The sequence below is a fragment of the Aphelocoma coerulescens genome, chromosome 14, assembly GCF_041296385.1.
Source record: "Aphelocoma coerulescens isolate FSJ_1873_10779 chromosome 14, UR_Acoe_1.0, whole genome shotgun sequence".
Taxonomy (NCBI): Eukaryota; Metazoa; Chordata; class Aves; order Passeriformes; family Corvidae; genus Aphelocoma; species Aphelocoma coerulescens.
In genome coordinates this window covers 13,822,177-13,833,245 of record NC_091028.1, presented here as the reverse complement: position 1 = coordinate 13,833,245, position 11,069 = coordinate 13,822,177, and the positions used below count along the sequence as shown (strand labels likewise).

The 11,069-nt window shown below is 47.6% G+C and overlaps 1 protein-coding gene across 1 annotated transcript in view; it reads right to left on the bottom strand.

Moving 5' to 3' along the window:
* Positions 1-7,677: 7,677 nt before the first annotated feature.
* The window catches only part of PDGFA (platelet derived growth factor subunit A), a 37,463-nt gene continuing 34,071 nt past the window's right edge, over positions 7,678-11,069 (bottom strand). The window contains exon 7 of the mRNA XM_069030241.1: positions 7,678-9,134. The gene's annotated coding sequence lies outside the window, so the exon portion shown is untranslated. The remainder of the gene's footprint in view (positions 9,135-11,069) is intronic.

The window sequence follows — 11,069 nt, the reverse complement described above, 5'->3', positions numbered from 1 at the left end:
GATGCAACAGGGGGGATTATCATTTCTATCCCTATTCTTAATAGCTATTAATGGAAATGGGTGATAAAGTATCTCTATCTACAGATATACAACATCTCTCTCATCCTGTCAAGGTAAAGCATTATCCTGCAAAAAACCAGGGGTTCAGGCTGGGGAAGGGGCAAAAGAAAAAGGAAAAGCTGTTTATTACACGTTAAGCACAGTTTGGAAGTTTGTACTCTGATTCTCCCCCGGGAAGCCAGAACCTACCTACAGGGTGTGTTGAGTTAGTTCCTCATTCCTTCTTTGCTTTTTTTTTTTCCAACTTCTTTTGAAATCACGGTGTGTGGAGCATACCTTGCCCCGGGGGAACATATTGCTGAGCCATTACTCACACTATAAAAGGGTGCTACTTCTCACTCCTGCCTTTCCTTTGAGGCCCCGTTTGGAGGTGAGGAAAGGGCTGACTGGCCAAGCTACCAGAGCCCAGGGTTAACCAGCCCTGGGGCACTGAGCAGGGTGGTTGTGGGGTGCTCAGCCATGGTGCCTGGCTCTGGGGAGCTCCAGCCTGGGGTCAAGGTAGGCTTCAAAAGCACAGCCTGAAGCTTTGGTGTATCTCCTAAAGCTGTTCTAGCGTGGGAGCTGGGATTGGCTTAAGAGCTTTCTTTGGGGGGCAATAGTTCCTTATGAAAGACTAGTTTCTGTCTTCTGAATGAGTGGGGATTTGGAGGGAGCGAAAAAAGGGGGTGTGCTCTGAAATTTAAAGGTAAAATCCCTCACTCCCAGTTTCAGTGGACTCTGCCCCTTTTCTGTTTGCTTTTCCCTCGGCATGTGCCGGCAGTTGGCCCCAGCTGAGGCTCATGTGGGGTCACGTTGATGCTCAAGTCCCAGCAAGGCTCCAGAGCTTTCTCCTTCCCCTCAGCCCAGTGCACAGCCAGGGCTCCTCACAGGTGTCAGGGCTGTGAGGAAAAAGGAGAAATTTTTTATGCTTTATAAACTTCTCTGACTTCATACACCCCTGTGAACCTGCAGCCTTCCAGCTCCCTAACACACCGCAATGAATGAGGAGAAAATCATCAATGTAGTTAGCAATGTACCATAAAATTCGCTGATTAAATTACTGGATAAATATTTGACTGGATCTAGCTGACAGGTATGTCATGCATGCAGTCTTAAAATAGGAAGGCAAAGGGAAATGAGGGAGAAATGAGCCAAGGAACAGGAACGGGAATGTGATTTCTGGTAACACAGCTCATGTTCATCAGTGCCTTTTTGGCAATACAGAGGATGTGTGTGGTGAAACTGAGGGCAAGGCACCACGTTAAAATAAACTGAGAGAAATTGCAGCTATGAAGAAACAGAGCATTAAGCAGCAGTTCTCTGGGAATAAGGCTGGTGAACGAATTTATGGGGATTTACATCAGCTGAACCTGGCAGGTAGTTTTTAACATGCTTGCAAGAAACAGAGGTAGCTATTTCCAGCAAAATCTTGGGAAGCTGGGGCGAATGTGGGCTCACTGGAGAGGCACGATGCTCTCACCAGCCTCTGATGGTGCTGGGCTGTGCCTCCACACTGGCTCCTCCACCTGCCATCTCCACAAGGGGCTGGCTGCTCCTTCTGCAGCCCGAGGATCTTGTGTCTAACTTAAAAAGATGAAAGGAAGAGTTTGTCCTGCTGTACAAATGCATCAGGGCAGTGTGTGGCAGGCAGCAGGACTCTGCTGATGAGCTGTCGAGGCACGCACAGCACAACTCCAGGCAGCAGCATCAGGGCAGGATTAGGCATCACCACATCCATCAGGTCAAGCCTGAGAAGGTCTGTAAGGACAGGCTGATCATATTTGTGCCTTTCCAAGTAAACAGTCTGCACAGGAATCACTTTTAAACACATTTAATTCATTTTTGACTGATTCTGCAAATGTTTTCCCTTTCCTCAATGCGACATTGACTGGCCCTGCAAACCATTTGGCAGTGGCCCGGGTGGTGTGTGCAGTCGCTCTGCTCCTTGATGTTACCTCATCAAAGAGCAGCTGAAAATGATATTTCCAGCCAGACGGTTTTCCAGAGTGGCCGGTGAACTCGCTCTGCCCTGTGCCCTCCAACCAGCCATTAGAGAGGCTTCCTGTGTGCCAGTTCAGTGATAAATTTAAGACTGCAACATGCTGACCAAAAAAAAAAAAAAAAAAGCAAAATCATGACAGGCTATTTTTGGTTTCAAAAGAAACTCCTCTCGCTGGGTCTTTTTGAGCCTCACCTCCACGTACAGCTGCAGAGGAGAAGGAAAACAGGATGCAGGGTTGTAGAGCTGGAGGAATGGAGAGTAAATCAAAGGAGACAAGCTGGTCCCTGTGTGGTGCCGGGGTTAGACCCCAACCTTGGAGCAAGGTGAGCATTTGTCGCTTGCTGGGGACTCTCCCAGTGCCCAGCTGCCTGAACGTTTATACTGGGCCATAGCCCCGTCTCACTCTTTCCTCCTACTGTGTCACCTCCTTCCCTTGTGCTGACAAGTGATTTAGACAGCCTGCCCTGCTGGCTCTGCATTTGAAATGTAAATCAAACATGGGACATAAAGCTGGGTTTCAAAGTTGACTATTAACTAGGGCGGAAGGGGTGGCGTAGCAAAAACAAACAGTTCCAAGTTCAAGTCTAAACCATGAGAGGAGGCTGAAAACCCTTCCTGCTCTCCCACTGCCAGCCAGCGTGAGGGTGAGCACTCTCCCTGGGGCAGAACGTGCTTAGTGGCTGCCTGAGCTCCTATCCCAGGTGCCTGGACTCCAAATCAAGTCTGACAACAGACTTCAAAGGGAGGAGGATGCTGGGATGCTCTGGCTGGCATTGCACAGGAGTATGCAGTGGCTTTAGTCATAGAATCACAGAACGGTTTGGGTCAAAAGGAACCTTGAAATGTCACCCAGTCCAGGGCTCCTTGCATCTCCTGATGTCCTGGAAGCCTTTGACATTGAGCTCTGCAGCGTGCTTGGTCCATTAGCTAACACCCCAGAACACTTCACCAGGCCCTGCCAGGGAAAAGCCTGTGTTTGAAAGCAGCATCTCCTCAGCCTCCACCAGGAGAGTTAATGGCCTGCTGTCCCTCACGAGATATGGGGGTCCCCTGAACCTGGAGGCACCTCTGCTGTCCTAATGCTTTCAAAACAGTGGAAGTTTTGCCCCAAAACTATTGGAGACCCAAAGCAAATCAGTGTAAACGTGGTTTTTATCAAGTAGAGTGTACCTGTACCATTACAGAATGTAATTTAATATTTACTTACCTGTCACCCCAAATAATTCTAGGGGGAGAAAAAACCCAGCAACAACACTTATTTTCTCTGAGATGATTTCTACTATGACTTAGAAATTTGTCTCTGATAAGGTACATAAGAGTTTCCTGGACCTGGTGTGGTCAGCATCAAATCCTGCCTGGATAGGAAGTGAGATTTCTTTGCGCTCAAGAGCAATCTAACAGGAACGAACATCCTCACCTTTTTCTGAATTCCTTAAGGCAGTGGTTTTAGTGCAAATTTTCTGCCTGTGAGAGATGGTGAGAAGAGCAGCTGTGAAAAGTGCTGTTCTCCAGTGAGCAGTGATGGTCCCAGCAGTGCTGGGCACCAAGCTGGCTGAGCAGGGGACAGCTTCAGCCTTCAAACACCCTACTCTGATAGATGGGTCATGGCCCCTGGTAGACAGGATGGTGTCCTGGACTCCAGGGAGCACCTCTGTCAGCCGGGGCAACCTCGGGCACATCATTGCACCTTTCTTCCCCTCCGTGAGCCTATTAGTGGAGTGACAGCACTTAACCGCTGTTGAAGACTTATTTTGGGGAGGGAAGCAGTGCTGTGGCACTGCTGAGCGATGTTTCCCCAAGTCAGTTCTGCGTTTCTGCCCCCAGGGCTGTGCTGGCACCTCTGTGTGCACAGGAGGCTGTTCCAGCCCGGGGAGCAGCTGCACCCCGGAGCTCTCTGAAGGCAGAGAGCACCAAGCCCAGTCTCACATGAGCTGCTAACCAACACCCCTGTTAATAACACTCCTTTGCTGATAGCTTGGGCTCTTTTCAAACAGGCTCTGTCATCTCCTCCAATATGGGAAAGCACTGTCTGAAGCCATATAGGATTATAACTGTGTCCTAGTCTTCCTGTAACTGATGTGTCACTGCAGTGAAGGGAAGTGCTCTGCTCCTCATTAGGCAGCACTGCAGAGCACGTCAAAGCCAATTTACCAGAGCAGCAGTGAGGATATCATTGCACGATCTCCATTTCCATTAAACAACTGGATCTAACTCTCTTTTATTTTTAGGCTAACCATGCTGAGCTTTCAAATTGCCTTGATGATAATGTGGCTTTTAACTGATTTGTCGAGGCTGGTCGTTTTGCACATGAAAGTTGCTACTAGCTGATTAGGAGAAAAAAAAAATCCACCATTGCTTCTTCTATTGCTCAGGAAATTGCAATCCTCAATCTGCAGCTTGAAAAGCATGTTGCCATGGAAATGATGCTTATGCTGTCGTAAATAAAAGTATTCCAGGGTCACCAGGGTCTGCGGCATAAACAGGGGCACAAACACTGCCTGGAAAAGTGCCAGAGTGGTTTAAACATATTGGAAGATAATTTTAATGGTATTTCACTTTCAGTGTTATCATCAGAAGGACTGATGAAGGTTAACACGTAGCTATAACCTCGGCACAAAAGCAAAGCAGAAAAAGTCTTGGCTCTTGGTATTAATAAGAGTAGAGAAAACCATATCACAGCCCTCCTGACCAGTGTTCCCCAGCTCAATCAGAGCAGTGTTCTTTTCCCACTGCATCTCTCACACATTCAGCAGTGAAATCTCACTGTATGCCCACTCAGGTGCAGCTTTATTGGATTCATTAACACAGCACACGAGGGCTCAGGAAAGCCAGTTGATGCTGTGAAATGCTGTGTCATGGACTACTACTGATGCAGTGAATATTCCCCGATTCTCTGGCTACATCCCACCTACAGCCCAGGAAACCATGGGAAATTGGTCTTTTCCTTGGAGGGGAGACAGTTTTGAGGAAGATCCCAGCTGAGGGAAAGCACCTGTGTGCCTTTCACTGCTCCTGTGCAAGGGCAGTGGGAAACAACTCCCTGCAGGACCAAGAGCCAGCACGGACACAGCTCCAAAGGAGAAATCCAGAGGCCAGCAACAGAGAGGGTTTGGGATGTGTTGGTTCATGTGAGTGTTCAGGAGGAAAGCAGGCAGTTACTGTTTCTGGTGGGTTCTTAACTGTTCAATGGACTGCTCAATGGCATTAAATGGGCCATACCCTGAAGCTGCCTTGGGCAGTATCAGATCAAGGATACATTGCTTTTCTCTTTGTGTTTTTAATACCCACACAAGCATTTCGAGCACAGGCAGTCACTTTAAATAAAACTACAGAGATTGCAAATGCCACAGCTTGCTTATTTACTTACTGTCTCTTAGTCTGCCCAAAATGTGGAAATAATGTTTCCAGAGATGCTGGAATTCATGTGCCTGTTGAGAATCCTGGCTCCTGTCCTGGATGATATTGCATATTCAAGGCATGATTCACTCACTCCTGAGAGGGAGGAAGGACTGTACCAGCTGTACCACCTCTCCGTGGCTGACTGACAGCCTGGTGATGTATCCACAAGGAAGCCTCATGCCTCCAGGTTAAGCCAGCAATTATGGAACAAACAAAAGAGAAGTGAAATGGAGAGATGAATCACTGAGAGACCAAACAAAAGAGAATTGGAAAGGTGATGCCCAAGCCAGACTGACAACAAAATCTTCATTTGTCTCAGCCCAAAAGGTGCAGAGAGGATTCTGCGTTTCTTTTTTGTGTAAATCAACAATGTACTTTGCCTTCTGCAAGGGAGGATTTAGGAGGGACCAGCTCAGCTTTTAGGGCTTTGTCACCTCACTCCTGTGAGAGGCTGGTAAAACCTACAGCCAGCAGCCCTCGGATAAAGCCAAGTAAGACCCAGCCTTAACACTCTTGACTGCTCCATAAACTGACTTAAAAGTTCAAGAAATAGGTTTTCCCCTTTTGTACTCCAGTTTTTAAAAAAGCTTTCATCCCTGTTGGGACAGGAACTGTGTGGGATATGGGGCTGATACCATGTGCATTACACACCTCGCCATAGATTTGTCACAGGAGGGCTGGCCAGGGCTTTGAAGGCAGCTGACGGCTCCCAGCTGGCCAGGAACTCACTCGTGTGGCCTCTGCAGCTTCCTAATGGGAACAGGGTGGAAAACCTGGGCTCAAAGGTTGCCCAGAATGACTAAGAGAGGAAAAATCCCTCCTGCCACTCCTGTGCTAATCAAAGGGGTGTGGAGAAGAGATTTCAATTCCTCACTCCCAAAGAGGAAAATAAGATAAATATATATATACATAGAAATTACACAGCCAATTCCTGTATTAAGGAAGAAGCCTTCATGCCATCAAAATCAGTCTTGAAATTAATCTTGCTTGTGGTATAGGGAAACTGAGCCAGATAGCCCAAGCTGCCTTGAAATGTCTTTCAAACACATCTAATCTGTTTACTCCCAGGTTTTACTGCTGGCGGTACCTGGGACTTCGCCTCTGAGATTTCCTACAGTTTGTGATCCCAGCAGGTCAAAGTTTCCAAAGGTGGGGAGAAGAGGCAATCCCTTCCCTGCCTGTACAAAAGGTGTGTGCCTTGGGGCTACTAATTTAGAACCAATGAATCAGGAATACGTCACATAAAAACCGTCCAGCACTGGTGTTTACAGAGCACCTCCTCTGAGCAGACAAAGGCGTGTGTCAACAGGGAAAGTGCCGTGTAGTTTGCGTGGCTCGGCGTATTTAAACAGCTTTTGCAGAGATGGGAACATGTTGCCAGGGAAGCAGGAGCCTGCACGGGTAGAGGTGCCCTCCTGCTCCGTCCAATGGGAAAATGGAGCTGCCCCTGCACTCCCTGCTTTTTGTTTTCATCTTCGCAGCTTAAAAAAAGACAGAAAAGGCAGTTCTTCCAGAGGCTGATTAATGGCCCTTCTGCACAAACTGCATTTTGCACATATTTAAAAATCTTGAGCTAGATAACTCTTTGACCTAAAATATAATAGGTTCTTTTTTATTTTTTTCTGATAGTGTCCGACATTTGTACATTTTAATACTTCATTTTTGAAGCAAGTCCTTTCTAACTTGAAGAACAAAGTGGCCAGGCTGTGGCTCTGGATGTGTGTGCACCCCCTGCACGTGTGTGGCTGGTGGCTGCTCTGAGACATCTCTAGCCCAGCTCTGGGGCTCACCAACATATCTCAGACCACCGGGAGACACGTCCCAGTCTGGCACCAAGAGGCCCAGGAAATGTGCCCAGCGCAGCTCCCATTCCCATGATGTGTGGTCCGTGGGATGATCAATGTCATGCCCTGCCTGTGAACCATTCCCCAAATTTTCTCTTCCCCAGAGCTCTGTGTGTGTGTGTGATATGAGACCAGGTTATATTAAGCCCACTGCTCAAAGGACCAGGGACGATGGCTCCCATGGACACATAGCAACTATGCTACAGAAAGAGTGAAAAATTCAGGGAACAAGTGGCACTGTAATCCATCTTACCTACCCGGAATAGATGTACCCATGTACTGATCTCTATAAACACACCCTTTTCTCCATATGGGTGGGTATATATTTATATGCACCAGCCTCAAAATACCAGTAAGTTTTTATTAGCCCCATTTGCAGATGGGGCGATGATGACAGACAAAAGTGCCTTGATCCCTCCAGGCTGCTCCTCCTCGGGAGGGGAGAGCTGGAGTCTGCTCTCCCTAGGAGAGGTAGGAGAGGGAGGTGAGTTTTCCCAAACCCCAAGGAGCTCCTTGGTGTGGAGATCTTGCTCAGCTCTCACTTGGAATCATGCTGGCAAATAAACATGAAAGTGAAATCGGCATTGTGAGATAGTTATGCAAGAGCGGGCGGATCCCAGGACTCAGCCATTGTTCCAAACGTTTAATTAACATTATGAAAGCTGATTAAAGGAAAATCTTTAACCTCCAGGGAAATCCCATTTTCTCTCACTTCCCATACTGCTGTAATTTTCACAATGTAAGAAGGAAAGTGTTATTTCAAGGCATGATTCATATCAGCTACGACCTGATCTTTGCCACAGTCATGTCCTGCATCTTAAATAATCGCCAGCAGTGACACCAGACGGGGACACTTCTGAGACAGCATTTTTCCCCCTTTATCCCATGACCTGAATTGCCATCATAATTTCTAGACTTTGTGTCATCCTGGCATGATGACAAGCGTTCACCCACGCTCCAGAACTAAAAGCTGGTTCACAAGGACAGTGATACCTACCCAGACACAGCATCTCAGATACAAAGTGCGAATGACACGCCACAGTCCGGCGTGGTAACAGCAGGGGCTGTTTGCTTTGGTCACTGCAGCAAATTCCTTTGAAGGCAGGAGAGTGGAGCACCATCTCCAGTCACTCCCAGCTAACCCTGAGCGAACCACTTACTCTTTCTGCTCTTTTGGAATCGGGGGCAAAGGCAGTGTTACCTCTGAGGCACTGCAAACTCATGAATGTAACCAGGCACTGGAGATGTTTAGGTGGAAACTGCTATTGTAAATCATGTTAGTGGAGAGATTTGCTTTCAGCTGCAGCGGGTCTGTGAGCAAGCACAGCCCCCCAGTACTCAGCTGTATATAGGTGGCACATTGCCTCTCTGCTCTCCCAGGACTATTTTAATTATATGGCATGGCCCATCAGAGACCTAATCCCAGGATCTAATCCTGGAGGCAACAGACAGCTGACTGTCTGGACTGGGTACTCAGAGAAGCGCCCTTGGGGCTGCAGTGAGGGCGATGCGGGCGATGGGACAGGAGGAAAAGCCCTCGCCCCACACACAGAGCAGACACCCACCCAGGGACAGCCAGGCCCTGGTCACCCCCTGGCCAGGGCACCACCAGCTCCTTGTCCTCTCTGACATGTGAGTGCCCTTGGGTCCTCCCCTGGTTAACAGAATCTGGGTGGATGCTGCATCTACAGACCTCCAAATCTAATTAAGAACACACACGGCTCCAGTCCTTTCCGAGCATCAGGCTTATATAAATACATACACATATAAATACATGGTACAGATACAGCCTCTGGCAGCAGGAGCAGTCTCGTACTCAGATCTTCAACAGTTCTTCCCATCTGTAGATCCTGCAGGTCAAAGACATTGCAGAGCTTCAGGAACCATTCTGAAAAGGGGAATGATTATTTTTTCCCACTGTTGTCTACATGTACGTGGTGCAAAATCCATTTTAATTATGATACAACAGGGTCATCCTCACTACTCTGAAGAACAGGCACCACTTTTGTGCACACAGAGACATTAGTAAAGCAGAAGCTCTATTTGTAGGATGAAATTCCTCCTTCAAAAAGCACTAGAGGTAAACCAAATTCACACTGTGAATACCAAGTGTATGAAATTCTGACTCAATGAAAGGCAGACAGCTGGGTATTCTGATAAAAATGTTTCTTTATTTTTTAATTTTTCTTTTCATTACCTGGATTCTGTGTTTGTCAGAGCAACAAAACCAAAACACAGTTTCTTTGATACGCGGCAAATCTGAAAACAATCCTGCAAATAGCACAACACAAAAACTCCCACGAAAAGGGAAAGCTATAAAATTTGAGAGGCGACGAGGCTTTCAGAAGTGCCAGTTTCCCAGTGCAATGGCTGGAAGGGTGGCCTGGCCTGGCGGCAGTTCAATCATTTTGTAACGAAGGACAAATACTTTCAACATCCTGAGAAAGAGGGCGGGGGGACGGGGGCACGACTCCCTTGCTTTCCCTCCTCCTGCTATTCTTTCTCCTCCCTCCCCCCACCCCTCGGATTTTCAATAGCTCTTTAGTGTTTCCATCAAAGGCTTTTACCATTCATCCTCCCTTCTGGTGCCTGCCTTCCACCTGTCTATCCATCACAGCCCTAACCCAGGTCCCTTTTTTTCCCCCCTTTGCTATTTTTCACGCGCTGGGATTTGTTTATAAGCTTCTGCATTACCTAAACTGCAGGGGAAGAGGCTGCTGGGAGGAAAGTGAGAAAGCAGGATTAAGGAGGAATAATTCAGCTCCATTGCATTTCCATCTGAACGGTCATAAAATGTGCAAATCCTGTTCCTGGGAATTCCATGTCAGAGGCCTTCCCTGCCACTGCCCTTCCCGTACCCCTTCTGTCTTTCCCTCTCATGGAAAAACAAGTGTTGGGAGGGATGCCTGTAACTCCACAGACCCCAAAAGCCACGATGTGTGTGCCAGCAGGGAGGAGGCTCCTACCAGCACGTGTGCAGGGAGACACTCCAGATGTGGCCATAAACTGCAGACAAGGGGGTGGGAGGCTGCAGGGATTGAATCCAGCAGGACAACAGGAGTGAGCAGGGAAAGGCCTCTCAATATGACAGCTCCCAACACCCCCAGCTAATTAATGAGCCTGGGTAAAATACAAAAATAACCTTTCAGGCTTGTTGGCTCTGTAAGCAAATCATACAGAAATATATGATTCAGACCCCAGCAGCCTGAAGAGTTTCTATTCTCTCATTTTTAGCTCATCACCATCACAAGGCACCAAAACAGGCACAGGCCAGCCTTCCAGAGCCCAGAGATCCACCAACAATCCACCTGTCAGCAAACTGTGAGACAGAAGAAGGGCCACTGCTCTGTACAGGTCAATGGAGACTTTTCCCTGATTCAAGCAGAAGTCACTGTGGTCTCTGGGCACTGTTGCTACCTGACCAAACACTCTCAGAACAGCAAGTAGTGCTAAAAAAGGAGGTGGCCCTCAACCTGTCCCCAACCCTAGTGAGCCCACAAACCTTTTCTTGGTGGAACTTCATGTCATATCTGCTGGACCTGGCAACAGCTAGCAGCTATCCTCCACTTACAGACACATCCCGGAGATACTGAGGATCACCCAGCAGGTAGCACATGTTAAAGTAAGTTCCTTTGATGGGCAGTTATTTATTATTTTTAAATAAAATGAGAATAGGTTGAATGGGTTTCTCAGCAGCAGCTCAGTTTTTTGTTTGGCAACTTCTTGGACAGTTTGACCATACGTATGACAACACAAAATAAATTTCACTTGCTTGCAGTAGCAGT